The sequence below is a fragment of the Phytophthora infestans genome, genomic scaffold, assembly GCF_000142945.1.
Source record: "Phytophthora infestans T30-4 supercont1.387 genomic scaffold, whole genome shotgun sequence".
Classification (NCBI taxonomy): Eukaryota; Oomycota; class Peronosporomycetes; order Peronosporales; family Peronosporaceae; genus Phytophthora; species Phytophthora infestans.
In genome coordinates this window covers 1-15,365 of record NW_003303372.1, presented here as the reverse complement: position 1 = coordinate 15,365, position 15,365 = coordinate 1, and the positions used below count along the sequence as shown (strand labels likewise).

Here is a 15,365-nt window from a genome sequence, read left to right as displayed (position 1 = left end):
TAAGAAACCATTCTTAAAAATTTTTTCATATAAAAACTGTAAAAGACGATTACATTGATAGGTTTTAAGTATAAGTATTGTAAAATATTAAGCTTAAAAATACTAAACGTTTTAAAAATTAAAATATAATTATTTCTTTGTAGCTCAATGGTAGAGCAAATGGCTGTTAACCATTCGGTTGTAGGTTCAAATCCTATCAAAGAAGTTTTATATTTTAGGTCGAATAGCCAAGTCAGGTTTACGGCAGTAGTTTGCTAAACTATCAGTTAATTTTATTAACTCGTGGGTTCAAATCCCACTTCGACTTATTTTCTTAATAATTAATAAGATGATGTAGTTTAATGGTAGAGCGTGGGAATCATAATCCTAATGTTGTAGGTTCAAATCCCTACCCATCATTATTATTTCTTAAATAAAAATACCATTATTATTATTATTTTAAAACGGAAGGTAGGCATAGTCTGGCCTAATGCATCTGTTTTGGGAACAGAACGATCAAAGGTTCAAATCCTTTTTTCTTCCGAAAATTGGGTAATAAGATGAGAATAGAGTAATAGGTAACTTATCAGGGCTCATAAATCTGAAGATGGTAGGGTTCAAGTCCTGCTCCTCACTCATTTCATTTAATAAAAATTTTATGATTCAAATTTCAAACCTAAATTAAAAGTAAACGGATAATAGCGGTATTAAAATAGGACAATGTTTAAAAATTTATAAAAAAAAAGTAGGAAAAATTGGTGATACAATTTTATAATTTCTGCAACAGAAAATTACCGTTTAAATCAAAAAAAAAAAAAGTTAAAATAATTAAAGGGAGATTTATTTTAAAGCTTTAAATTATTCACACAACATATCAAAAAAAAAGTACTATAGGTAATTTAATTAAATTTGATAAAAATTGTATAATTATTTTAAATAATCAAAATAAACCTTTAGGGACACGTATCTTCGGTCCAATTACTTCTGAAATTTAGAAAACAAAAAAAATTTCAAAATATTATCATTAGCTTCAAATATTTTATAAAAATCTATGGAAAAAAATTTACAAAATCATTATCAAAATATTACTGTTTACGATCTTTTAACAAAATTAAATCTTAAAAATATATTTGAAATTACTAAAATTACTAAAATTTGTTTAAATATTGGTTTTAAAAATGCAAATATTGAAAAAAAAAAATTAATTAATATAATTTTACTTTTAAAATTAATAACGAATCAAAAACCTATAATCACAAAATCAAAAAAAAATAATATTTTTTTAAAAATAAAAAAAAATTCAATTATTGGTTGTAAAATAACTTTAAGAAAAAAAAATATTTTTAATTTTTTAGCAAAAATTTTAATTTTCATTTTACCAAATTTAACTAAAATAAATTTTAATTTTACAAATAAAAATATTTTTAATTTTCAAATTCAAAATGTCTTACAGTTTTTCGAATTAAAAACAGAATTCTTAAAATTTAAAGATATACCTCCAATAGATGTATCAATTCATACAAATGCAAAAAATAATAATGAATTATTTTTATTATTAAATTCATTTTTAATAATAAAAAAAATAATTTTTTAGCAAAAATTAGCTCCAATGGTAGAGTATAACCTTGCCCAAGGTTAATGTTGAGGGTTCGAATCCCTTTTTTTGCCTTTATATATTTTAAATAAATGGACCCAAAGGCGGTATTTGGTATTTCCATTAAATTTAATAAGGGAATAATAAAAGAATTGACATTTATTTTGTGATTATAGATTAATTGGTAAATCATTTTCCTTCCAAGTAAATATTGTGGGTTCGAGTCCCACTAATCACATATTAGGAGAAATGGCTGAGTGGTTAAAGGTGGCAGACTGTAAATTTGTTGAAGTAATTTCTACGTAGGTTCGAATCCTACTTTCTCCAAAAATATATTTTTATATTTATACGTAATTTTATAAATACAGGTAACTGTGATTTTTTTATAATTAAAATAAATATTTATTATTTATATTTTTCACAAGAAAATAATAAAAATATATTTAAGTACATTAAGGGTACAGCTTTTTGCTCTATTTTTAATTCAAATATTGCTGAATGTTCCTGTAGGGAATCATGTGATAGTAACTTTTATATGAAAGAGAAGGAGTTGCACCTTTTAGATAGAAAAAAAGCACCATTATTTCAGACTATTCTAAATAATTTAAAAGATAGTAATAGGGAAATATACCCTTTCGCCTTGTTGTAGTTTTAATTCTTTAGCCTATTATTCAAATAATGTGGAATATGACATAACTGGCAGATATTTTAATAGATGTAAAATAGGCAATAGATTATTATATATATCGATGACTACTAAAAAGACTATAAATTTATGTTTAAAATTATCTAATAATGAATTTGCAATTCAAAGAATGATGCTTTATTTAATTTACATGAAACCTATCCAGAGGGAACATCTAGTATTTTGTTAAGAGGAGTCTGCTATTATTTTAACCAGTACACCCTTTTTTAAGAGATATTGATGAAAATAAAAATTAAAAAAAACATTTATAATAAATAAATGTTTTTTAAATATAATTTAAATAAAAATAATAGAAATTTTTTATCCTTTAAGACAATATAAAATGAGAATTAATATAAGAATGTTATATTATTAAAATTTAAATCTTTGTTATTTTAAAAATATATATTAAATCATTAATATAAAAATTAAATAGAGTTTGATCCTGGCTCAGAATAAATGCTATCGGTATGCTTAACACATGCAAGTTGAATGTTTTTAAAACATAGCGAACGGGTGAGTAACACGTGAATTATCTACCTTTTAATTCGGAATAATTAGTTTTCTAAAAATTCGGAATAAATAAATTAAAGTTTTTTAACGTTAAAAGATGAGTTTGCGCAAGATTATGGTAGTTGGTAGTTTAAAAGACTACAAAGCCTATTATCTTTAGCTGGTTTGAAAGAATGATCAGCCACATTGGGACTGAGACACGGCCCAAACTTTTTTAAAGGCAGCAGTGGGGAATTTTGGACAATGAGCGAAAGCTTGATCCAGCAATACCGAGTGAGTGATGAAGGCTAATTAGGTTGTAAAGCTCTTTCATTAAGGAGGAAAATGACAGTACTTAAAAAAGAAGTTCCGGCTAATACCCGTGCCAGCAGCCGCGGTAATTCGGGAGGAGCGAGCATTATTCGGAATGATTAGGCGTAAAGGGTTTGTAGGTGGTTTTCTAAGTTGAAAGAAACAAATTAAAGCTCAACTTTATACATTTTTTCAAAACTGATAAACTGGAGTATAAATAGAGGATAATGGAATTTCTATTGGAGTGATAAAATACGTTGATAATAGAAGGAAGACCAATGGCGAAGGCAATTATCTGGGTATATACTGACACTGAGAAACGAAAGCTTGGGTAGCGAACGGGATTAGATACCCCGGTAGTCCATGCTGTAAACGATGAGTGCTAATATTTAGAATTTTTAGATATAATAGCTAACGCGTTAAGCACTCCGCCTGAAAAGTATAATCGCAAGATTGAAATTCAAAGGAATTGACGGGAGTCTACACAAGCGGTGGAGCATGTGGGTTAATTCGATAATACGCGCAGAACCTTACCAACTCTTGCTAATTTTTATATAAAATATTATATAAAAAACAGGCGTTGCATGGTTGTCGTCAGCTAGTGTTGTGAAATGTTTGGTTAAATCCTTTAACGAGCGCAACCCCTATTGTTAGTTGCTATTTTATTAAAAAAAATAAAAGCACTCTAACAAAAAAATTAATGATAGGTTAATGGAAGGTTGGGGATGACGTCAAAGTCTTCATGGCCCTTATGAGTTGGGCTACACACGTGCTACAATGATAATTACAATGAGAAGCAATAATGATCAAAGTTGGAGCAAATCTTTAAAAATTATCCTAGTTCGGATTAAGGGCTGAAACTCGCCCTTATGAAGTTGGAATCGCTAGTAATCGCAGAACAGCATGCTGCGGTGAATATGTTACTGGACTTTGTACACACCGCCCGTCACATCAGGGAAGTTGATTATTTTTAAAATAATTTTTAATTATTTAATATTATTATGTAATTTTTTAATTATAATAATTTATAATTTATATTAAATAAATTAAAATTCCTAAAAAGTAATTAGTAACTTTGATGAAGTCGTAACAAGGTAGTCGTAGGGGAACCTGTGTCTGGAAGAGATCTTTAAACATTCTTAAATTAATTTTCAAAAATATAAGGAAAATAGGTTTAATTGGTAAAATCATAGTCTCCAAAATTATTGTTATGGGTTCAAGTCCCATTTTTCCTGTTTTATTTAATTTATTAAATTATTATAAATCAAAAAAATTTTATAATATCTGAAATTAATTAAATTCAAGTTATAAAAATAAAATTTTATTTAAAATACTTTTTAACAAAAGGGGAATTTAAATTTAGATTTATAATAATTTAATAAATTAAATAGAAATTTTAAAAGAAATTTTAAAATAAATTTAATAAGATTATGCAAAAAAAAATTAAAAATTTTATTCTTATTTTTATTTTTAAGTATAAGCATAAGCATTCTTATCTTATACTTACATAACGTTTTACCTTATATTAATTTAAAAATTATATTTTTATTATTAAAAAACAGAATTAATATCTTTACTCTATGTATAGATGATGACCATTTTCATCCACGTTATATATCAAGTGGGGATTTTAATTTATTAATTACGGAATTATCGGAAGATTTTTCTTAAAAAAAAAAAAAAAATTATAACAAGTTAATTTAAAATAGATGAAAAAAAAATTATAACAAGTTAATTTAAAATAGATGAAAAAAAAATTATAACAAGTTAATTTAAAATAGATGAAAAAAAAATAAAGAGGGATTGTTTTTTTTTTTAAAAAAAATGCATTAATATTATCATAAAGATCAAATTACAGTATAAAAGGGATTTATACCTATAAAATGTTATATAATTATAATAAAATTTTTTAATTTTAAAAATACGATGTTTTAATAGAAATTATTTTTTAAAAATTTTATATTATTTAAGAAAAAAAAATATTTTATTAGTTTTTCTAAATATAAATAATACTATTTATATTTTTTTTTGAATTAAAAAAATTCAATAATATTTAATTTTGTATATATTAAAAAAAAATCAACAATATTATGACAATAACAAATTATATAAATAATCAATTTACTTTTTTAGATATGGCAGAACCTTGGCAATTAGGTTTTCAAGATCCAGCAACTCCAGTTATGGAAGGTATTATTAACTTTCACCATGATTTAATGTTTTTTTTAATTATGATTACTGTGTTTGTTTGTTGGATGTTATTTAGAGTTATTACTCTTTTTGATGAAAAAAAAAATAAAATACCATCAACTGTTGTACATGGAGCTACTATAGAAATTATTTGTGACTTCAATTCCAGCTTTAATTTTATTAATAGTTGCAGTTCCTTCTTTCGCGTTATTATATTCAATGGATGAAGTAATTGACCCAATTATTACTTTAAAAGTAATTGGTAGTCAATGGTATTGGAGTTATGAATATTCAGATAATTTAGAATTTTCAGATGAACCTTTAATTTTTGATAGTTATATGGTACAAGAAGATGATTTAGCTATTGGTCAATTTGAGACTTTTAGAAGTGGATAATCGTGTAGTAGTTCCAACTAATAGTCATATTAGAGTATTAATTACTGCATCAGATGTATTACATTCATGGGCTATACCGTCATTAGGTATAAAATTAGATGCTTGTCCAGGTCGTTTAAATCAAACTTCGATGTTTATTAAAAGAGAGGGTGTTTTTTATGGAACCAAATGTAGTGATAATTTGTGGAGTAAATCATGGATTTATGCCCTATTGTTATAGAAGGCAGTATCATTAGAAGATTATTTAACTTGGTTAAAAAATAAAATTAATTTTGATTTTAATGTATAATAAGTAAAAACATATATGATATTTAAAATCATTGGTATAATTTTTATAGTAATATTATTATTTACAGATATTAAACAAATAATTAACAAAATTAAGCAATTTTTCCATAAATAATGGAAATTAAAAAAGCCAACGCTTTTTTTAATAAAAATATACAATAATTTTGCATTTAAAATAAATTAAAAAAAAAAAATATTCAAAAATGAATTTTCAAAATATAAATAAATGGTCAACAAGATGGCTTTTTTCAACAAAATCATAAAGATATTGGAACTTTATATTTAATTTTTAAGTGCTTTTGCTGGGTGTTGTTTGGTACAACATTTTACTCCGTTTTAATTAAGAATGGAATTAGCACAACCAGCGTAATCAAATTTTTATGGGAAATCATCAATTATATAATCGTTGTTGGTTACCGCACATGCTTTTATTATGGTTTTCTTTTTAGTTATGCCTGCTTTAATCGGTGGTTTTGGTAATTGGTTTATTCCTTTAATGATAGGTGCTCCTGATATGGCTTTTCCTCGTATGAATAATATTAGTTTTTGGTTATTACCTCCCTTCTTTATTATTATTAGTTTCTTCAGCTATCGTTGAATCTGGGGCTGGTACTGGTATGGACAGTTTATCCACCATTATCTAGTGTTCAAGCACATTCAGGACCTTCTGTAGATTTAGCTATTTTTAGTTTACATTTATCAGGTATTTCTTCTTTATTAGGTGCTATTAATTTTATTTCAACAATTTATAATATGAGAGCTCCTGGTTTAAGTTTTCATAGATTACCTTTATTTGTATGGTCTATATTAATTACTGCATTTCTTTTATTATTAACTTTACCTGTACTAGCTGGGGCAATTACTATGTTACTAACTGATAGAAATTTAAACACTTCATTTTATGATCCATCAGGTGGAGGGTGATCCAGTATTATATCAACATCTATTTTGGTTTTTTGGTCATCCAGAGGTTTATGTTTTTAATTTTACCAGCATTTGGTATTATCAGTCAAGTTTCTGCATCTTTTGCAAAAAAAAATGTATTTGGTTATTTAGGTATGGGTTTATGCTATGTTATCTATAGGTTTACTAGGTTCAATTGTATGGGCGCACCACATGTTTACTGTTGGTTTAGATGTAGATACACGCGCTTACTTTTCAGCAGCTACTATGATTATTGCGGTACCAACGGGTATTAAAATATTTAGTTGGTTAGCAACTTTTATGGGGAGGTTCTCTAAAATTTGAAACACCTTTATTATTTGTTTTAGGTTTTATTTTATTATTTGTTATGGGCGGAGTAACTGGTGTAGCTATGTCGAATTCGGGTTTAGATATTGCATTACATGATACCTATTATATTGTGGGGCATTTTCATTATGTATTATCTATGGGTGCTGTTTTTGGTATATTTACTGGATTTTATTTTTGGATTGGAAAAAATTTCTGGTCGTAGATATCCTGAAATTTTAGGACAAATTCATTTTTGGTTATTTTTTATTGGGGTAAATGTTACCTTTTTTTCCAATGCATTTTTTAGGGTTTAGCGGGGTATGCCTAGAAGAATCCCTGATTTTCCTGATGCTATGAGTGGGTTGGAATGCTGTAAGTAGTTTTGGGTTCTTATATTTCATTTTTTTTCAGCTTTATTCTTTTTTTTACATTGTATATGTAACATTAGTTCACGGTAAAAAAATTGAAAATTAAAAAATATAAATAATAGAATTCAAATTTTAAATAAAATAGCACAAATTTAATATACTTATAATTTAATACCACGATCTTAAATTATAATATTAAAAAAAATATATTCTTTAAGATATTTTAAATAATTAAAAAAATTAATAATATATTTATGTTATTACAAGCTTCTAAATTTTTAGGTGCAGGATTACGCTACTTTAGGATTAATTGGTGCTGGTATCGGTATCGGTAATGTTTTTGGATTCTTTAATTATAGGTATTTCAAGAAATCCTTCTTTACAACAAGAATTAATGAGAACTGCTATTTTAGGTTTTGCTTTAACTGAAGCAATTGCTTTATTCTGTTTAATGATGGCTTTTTTAATTTTATTTGCTTTTTAATTAAAATTAAATCCTACAAAATATAATAAAAATAAATTTTTATTATGCCATTTTTAGACTTTGTTGACGTAATTTGATTTATAGTAAATATCTAAATAATTTAAAAAAAAAAAATATTTATTTTTTTAATAATCATATAAAAATTTAATATTTATCAATTCCCATTTTTATATTTATGAAAATTCTTAAAAAAATTGTAGTGTGCAAGTATTTATTACAAATTTTACCTATAATAAAGTGTATACTTTATATAAAAATGAATTATGTATTAATATTTCTTCAGATAAATTAATTCCTATTTTATTTTTTTTTAAAAATCATACAAATACACAATTTAAAGTATTATCTGAAATTTGTGCTGTTGATTATATTAATAAAGAAAAACGTTTTGAAATTATTTATAATTTATTAAGTATACGTTTTAATAGTCGTTTAAAGATTAAAATTACAATTAATGAATTACAACCTATAAATTCTATTATTAAAATATATAGAGCTGCAAATTGGTGTGAAAGAGAGGTTTGGGATATGTTTGGTATTTTTTTTTTAAATCATCCAGATTTAAGAAGAATTTTAACTGATTATGGTTTTGAAGGACATCCTTTACGTAAAGATTTCCCTTTAAGTGGTTTTTTAGAAGTTTTTTATAATGAATTAAAAAAAAGAGTTGTTTATGAACCTATTAATTTATCACAACAATATAGAGTATTTGAATTTAATAATCCTTGGGATAAAAAAATAAATATATAATATCTTATTTATTAAATTTATTAATTATTTTCGTTTTTAGGTAATTTTTCATTTCATATTATGAGATGGAACAAAAAATCATTATTTGCAGTTATTAATAATCATTTAATAGATTATCCTACTCCTATCGTAATTTAAATTATTTTTTTGGATTCGGTTCGTTAGCCGGTATTATGTTAGTAGTACAAATTTTAACTGGTATTTTTTTAGCAATGCATTATACACCACATATCGATTTAGCTTTTAATAGTGTTGAACATATTATGAGAGATGTTAATAATGGTTGGTTAATTAGATATACACATGCAAATGGAGCTTCTTTTTTTTTTATTGTAGTATACATACATATTTTTAGAGGTTTATATTATGGTTCTTATATAACACCGAGAGAAGCTATATGGTGCTCAGGTGTAATTATTTTTATTTTAATGATGGCTACTGCTTTTATGGGTTATGTTTTACCTTGGGGACAAATGAGTTTTTGGGGTGCAACTGTTATTACTAATTTATTTTCTGCAATCCCTTTAATAGGTAAAGATATTGTTGATTGGTTGTGGGGAGGTTTTGCTGTTGATAATCCAACATTAAATCGTTTTTTTAGTTTACATTTTACTCTTCCTTTTATAATAGTAGGTGCTGTATTAGTTCACTTAATTTTATTACATGAAGTTGGTTCTAATAATCCATTAGGTATTACATTAAAAACTGAAAATATACCTTTTTACCCTTATTTTTATACAAAAGATTTATTCGGTTTAATGGTTTTATTTTTAGTTTTCTTTATTTTTGTTTTTTATTATCCAAATACTTTAGGTCATCCAGATAATTATATTGAAGCAAATCCAATGAAAACACCTTTACATATTGTTCCTGAATGGTATTTCTTACCTTTTTATGCAATTTTAAGATCTATTCCTAATAAAATTGGTGGAGTTGTTGCAATGTTCGGGTTCATTAATAATTTTATTAACTATACCTTTTACAAACTCATCTGAAATTAGAAGTACAGCTTTTAGACCTATTTTTAAAGTTTGTTATTGGTTATTAGTTATAGCTTTCTTAATATTAGGTTGGATTGGACAATGTCCAGTTGAATATCCTTATACTGAAATTGGTATTATAAGTATGATTTATTATTTTTTTTTTTTTATCATAATTATACCATTTTTAGGTAAATTTGAAGCATATTTAGTACGTTATAGTATTAATAAATAATTTAATTTTATTTCTAAGTAATTTATTATTATATTACTTAGAAATAAAATTAACAACATTAATTTAATTAAATATATCAAATTAAAATTATGCATAATAAAAAAAAATATTAAACAATATTTTTTTTATTATTTTTTTTTATTTAGTAATAAAATTATTAGTAAAATCGATAGCTAAAGTATTTAATTTTTTATCTAATTCTTTTGAAATTTCTTTTTTTGTTAAAATTTCTTCTAAAATATCAGAATGATTATTTTGAATAAAGTTTAACCAATTAGTTTCAAAAATCGAAATTTTATCTACAGCAATTTTATCTAAGAAACCTCGTACACCTAAATAAATAATTACAATTTGATCTTCAACAGATAAAGGTATATTTAAACCTTGTTTTAACATTTCTGTTAATCTAACCCCTCTATTTAATTGTTGTTGAAGTAAGTTGCATCTTAAATTCAGAAACCAAATTGCGCAGAAAAGCTTGTACTTCCTCTAAATTGTGCTAAATTCTAATGTTCATAGTACCTGCCTATTTGATTTCATTAGCTTTAATTTGAGCTGCAGAACCTTCCCCGACTTTACAGATAAACCAACACTAATTGCAGGTCTTTGACCTTCATTAAATAATTCAGTTTCTAAAAAAATTTGTCCGTCAGTAATTGAAATAACATTAGTTGGGATATATGCAGAAACATCTCCTGCTTGTGTTTCGATAATAGGTAAAGCTGTTAAAGAACCACCACCTATTTTTCTATTCATTTTAGCAGCTCTTTCTAATAAACGAGAGTGTAAATAAAATACATCACCTGGGTAAGCTTCTCGACCTGGAGGTCTTCTTAATAATAAAGACATTTGTCTATAAGCTACAGCTTGTTTTGATAAATCATCATAAAAAATAACAGCATGTTTTCCATTATCTCTAAAATATTCACCTAAAGCACAACCAGTATAAGGTGCTAAATATTGTAAAGGTGCTGAATCAGAAGCAGTAGCTGCTACAATAACAGAAAAAAACATTGCATTTTTTTCTTCTAAAGTTTTAGTTAATTCAGCAATTGTTGATCTTTTTTGACCTACACCTACGTAAATACAATATAATTGATTATTTGTATCTTTTTTTAAATGAGGTTCTCTTTGATTAATTATAGTATCAATAGCAATAGAAGTTTTTCCGGTTTGTCTATCTCCAATAATTAATTCCCTTTGTCCTCTACCGATAGGAATTTAAACCTATCTACAGCTTTTAAACCTGTTTGTACAGGTTCTTTAACACTTTTCTCTAGGCATAATACCAAGGAGCTTTAACTTCTACTCTACTTTCTAATTTACTATTAATTTGACCTTTACCGTCAATAGGTTGTCCTAAAGCATCTACTACTCTACCCTAATACTTCTGGTCCTACAGGAACACTAACAATAGATCCAGTTCTTCTTACAAAATTACCTTCTTGAATTTCTCTATCATTACTAAAAACAACAACACCAACAACATCAGGTTCTAAATTTAAAGCCATTCCCTTAATATTACCATTATTAAATTCAACCATTTCACCGGCTTGAATTTTAGTTAAACCATAACATCTAGCAATACCATCGCTCATTGAAAGAACAATACCTGTTTCTTGTAAACTTTTTTCATCTTTATATTTTTTAATATTTGATTCCAATATATATGATAATTCAATAGCCATATAGGTTATTAAACTATCATATTATAAAATAATTATAAAAATTTATAATTATTAAAAAATATATTAAATATATATTTTTATACCCTTTACGAGAATTGAACTCGTATCTTTGCCGTGAAAAGGCAATGTCCTAACCATTAGACTAAAAGGGCTTTTATTAAATAAAATAAAAATATTTTATTTAATAAAAATAAGAAAAATCGATATGTATTAAAATTTTAGATACACTTTCATGCAAACAACTTTCAAAAATTTTAGGATTATAAACCTAATAAAAAGATATTTGCAATTAATATTTAAATGTATTAAAAATTCACGATAAGTTAAATCATAATAAATTTTTAAATAAATATTTTGAATATTACCGTAACAAATTCGATTTATAAAATAACTATAAGAATAAATACCACCTAAAAACATACCAATTGTTGCGAAAACAGCTGTTGTAGTATTATCTTCAAAAATACCTGTTAAAATAAGAATTTCTCCAACAAAACTACTTGAACCTGGAATAGACATATTTGCTAATACATAAATAAATAATGCAATACAAAATAAAGGCATTGTATGTGCTAAACCGCCGTAATAATTAATAAAACGTGTATGATATCTATCATATAAACATCCAATTGAAAAAAATAAACCACTTGATACTAATCCGTGACTAATCATCTGAATAATACTACCCTCTAAACCTTGAATAGTTAAAGAAAATATACCTAAAATAATAAAATTCATATGAGCAACTGAAGCATAAGCAATAATACGTTTTAAATCTGTTTGTCTTATAGCTGTTAATGAAGCATAAATAACTGATATTAAACATAATACTAAAATATAAGGTGTAAAATATAAAGTCGCTTTCGGGAATAAAGGAACTAAAAATCTTATCATACCATATGATCCTAATTTTAATAAAATACCAGCTAATAATACAGAACCTGCTGTAGGTGCCTCAACATGAGCTTCAGGTAACCAAACATGAAACGGTAACATTGGAACTTTAACAGCAAATGATAAAAAAAAAGCTAAGAAATATAATTTTTCATATGAGAAATTAAAATTACTATAATATAATATTTGATAATCTGTAGTACCAACAGTTAAAAATAAATGAATAATAGCTATAAACATAAATAATGAACCTGCTAATGTATACATAAAAAATAAATATGAAGCTTTAATTTTACGTTCTCTTGATCCCCAAATACCAATAATTAAAAACATTGGAATTAATACACTTTCAAAGAAAATATAAAAAATAAGGATATCTAATACACTAAATGAAATAATTAAACAAAATTCTAAAATAAAATATAAAATAAAATATTCTTTTATATTTTTTGTAATAATTTCATAGCTTATTAACATACATATTGGAATCAAGAATGTTGTTAAAATTATAAAAAATAATGAAATACCGTCAAGACCTAAATAAAAATTAATATTAAATTGACTAATCCACTCTATTTTAAATAAATATTGAAAATTAGAAGTTGATTTATCAAATAAAATCCATAAAGGTAATGACATTAAAAAAATGAAAAAAGACATAAAAATACTAAAATTTTTTATAAATTTTTCATTTTTTACAAAAGATAATATAATAACTGCAATCAATGGCAAAATAAGTAAAAAAATTAATATAAACTTATTAAACATAAAAATTTAAATAAATAAAAATGGGCGAAAAATGGGACTTGAACCCATAACACTTAGACCCACAATCTAACACTCTACCTTTAAGTTATAATCGCCTTTTTAAATTTTTCTTAAATAATATATAAAATTTAAAAAAGGCTGAATTACTAAATTATTTAAAGGTGGATAATTTTGAGATATTATTTGTTTTAATTTTAAATTTGAATAAATATTATTTTGAATATTTAAATAAATTAATTCGAGTTTTTTAAAAGAAGTTAAATTTTTTATTAAATTTAAATCTTTATCTCCATATATTACTAAAATAGAACCTTGTCCTTTTAATTCTGAAAAAATATGAATAGTTAAGTTTTGTTTTAAGATTAAAGATTTATAATCTAATTTCTTAAGAATTTTTTTTAAAGATATTATTTCGTTAATATTTAAATCATTATAACGAAATATATATATATATTTATAAGTTTGTTTAATTTTTTGTAATTGATTTAATTTATATTTTTTAAAAAATTTAATTTTTTGTTTCAACATATTTTTTAATTAACGATCAATTTCACCAAATACAACATCTAAAGTACCTATAATTGTAACAACATCAGCAATCATATGATTTTTAGCTAAAAAATCTAATGCTTGTAAATGTAAAAATCCTGGTGATTTTATTTTACATCTATAAGGTTTATTTGTGCCATCAGATACTAAATAAACACCATACTCACCTTTAGGTGCTTCAATTACAGTATAAGTTTCTCCACTATTTATACTAATATTTTCAGAATAATATTTAAAATGATGTATTAAAGATTCCATTGAATTTTTAATTTGAATTCGATTTGGATTAGTGATTTTTTTATCATCTAATTTTATAGGACCATTAGGAATTTTATTAAGTATTTGTAAAATAATTCGAATAGATTGTCGCATTTCTTCAATTCTAATTAAATAACGATCATAACAATCACCATTTGTACCAACAGGTATATCAAAGTCTAATTGATCATAAATTTCGTAAGGTTGAGTTTTACGTAAATCCCATGAAATTCCAGATCCACGTAACATTACTCCACTAAAACCTAAATTTAAAGCATCCTTAGCAGAAACAATACCAATATCAACTAATCTTTGTTTCCAAATTCTATTATTAGTTAACATCTCCTCAATTTCATCTAATCGAGTATTAAATTGATCACAAAATATATATATATCATTTAATAATCCTTTAGGTAAATCTTGATTAACCCCACCTGGTCTAAAATAAGCTGCATGCATACGTGCACCTGAAACTCTTTCATAAAATTCCATTAATTTTTCACGTTCTTCAAATCCCCAAAAATAAGGTGTCATAGCTCCTACATCTAAAGCATGACAACAAACAGCTAATAAATGGTTTAAAATACGTGTTATTTCAGAAAATAAAACTCGAATATATTGAGCTCTTAAAGGGATATCGCAATTTAATAATTTTTCAATAGCTAAAACATAAGCATGTTCTTGACACATCATTGAAACATAATCTAATCTATCGAAATAAGGTAAAGCTTGTAAATAATTTTTATATTCTATTAATTTTTCAGTACCTCTATGTAATAAACCTATATGAGAATCAGCTTTTTGAACTACTTCACCATTTAATTCTAAGATTAAACGTAAAACACCGTGCGCAGCTGGATGTTGTGGTCCGAAATTTATAGAAAAATTTTTAATTTTTTTTAATGACATTTTTATTTATTATTATTTTTTAATCAAAAAAAAATATTTATAAATTAATTTTTATATAAATATATAGCATATATAGTAAGTAAATATTTTAAAAATATTTATTTCTTTTATCACATTATGATTTTTCAAGGCTCTTCAAATTGCAATTATCAACATGCGGCTCTGCTACTAGCACGACGCGAGGCTTGTGCAAATACGATACGGGTATCTCGGCTGTACCCCCCTCCAGACCGCAGTCAAACGAGATTCATCCTCACACCTTATTCCGCAGTAGTCCCATCCGGAGAGCGGGCGGGCGAAATGCCACTATACC

The 15,365-nt window shown here is 24.9% G+C and overlaps 8 non-coding genes and 2 pseudogenes across 10 annotated transcripts; 8 read left to right on the top strand and 2 right to left on the bottom strand.

Annotated features, from left to right (window-relative positions):
- The first annotated feature begins 133 nt into the window (after positions 1 to 133).
- PITG_31622 lies at positions 134 to 205 on the top strand. The gene has a single exon. It is a non-coding gene; the product is annotated as a tRNA-Asn (tRNA).
- A 12-nt stretch (positions 206 to 217) lies between these two features.
- Positions 218 to 307, top strand: PITG_31621. The gene has a single exon. It is a non-coding gene; the product is annotated as a tRNA-Ser (tRNA).
- Positions 308 to 327: 20 nt separating this feature from the next.
- On the top strand, positions 328 to 401 carry PITG_31620. The gene has a single exon. It is a non-coding gene; the product is annotated as a tRNA-Met (tRNA).
- Positions 402 to 1,572: 1,171 nt separating this feature from the next.
- PITG_31619 lies at positions 1,573 to 1,647 on the top strand (annotated as a pseudogene). Its single transcript has one exon. The product of its transcript is annotated as a tRNA-OTHER (tRNA).
- A 92-nt stretch (positions 1,648 to 1,739) lies between these two features.
- Positions 1,740 to 1,811, top strand: PITG_31618. Its single transcript has one exon. It is a non-coding gene; the product is annotated as a tRNA-Gly (tRNA).
- Positions 1,812 to 1,816: 5 nt separating this feature from the next.
- PITG_31617 lies at positions 1,817 to 1,900 on the top strand. The gene has a single exon. It is a non-coding gene; the product is annotated as a tRNA-Tyr (tRNA).
- An 810-nt stretch (positions 1,901 to 2,710) lies between these two features.
- PITG_33499 lies at positions 2,711 to 3,175 on the top strand (the record flags this gene model as incomplete). The annotated part of the gene is made up of 1 exon (XR_009934893.1): positions 2,711 to 3,175. It is a non-coding gene; the product is annotated as an 18S ribosomal RNA (ribosomal RNA).
- A 1,049-nt stretch (positions 3,176 to 4,224) lies between these two features.
- PITG_31616 lies at positions 4,225 to 4,297 on the top strand (annotated as a pseudogene). Its single transcript has one exon. The product of its transcript is annotated as a tRNA-OTHER (tRNA).
- Positions 4,298 to 11,754: 7,457 nt separating this feature from the next.
- Positions 11,755 to 11,826, bottom strand: PITG_31615. Its single transcript has one exon. It is a non-coding gene; the product is annotated as a tRNA-Glu (tRNA).
- A 1,533-nt stretch (positions 11,827 to 13,359) lies between these two features.
- PITG_31614 lies at positions 13,360 to 13,431 on the bottom strand. Its single transcript has one exon. It is a non-coding gene; the product is annotated as a tRNA-His (tRNA).
- Between the last annotated feature and the right edge of the window lie 1,934 nt (positions 13,432 to 15,365).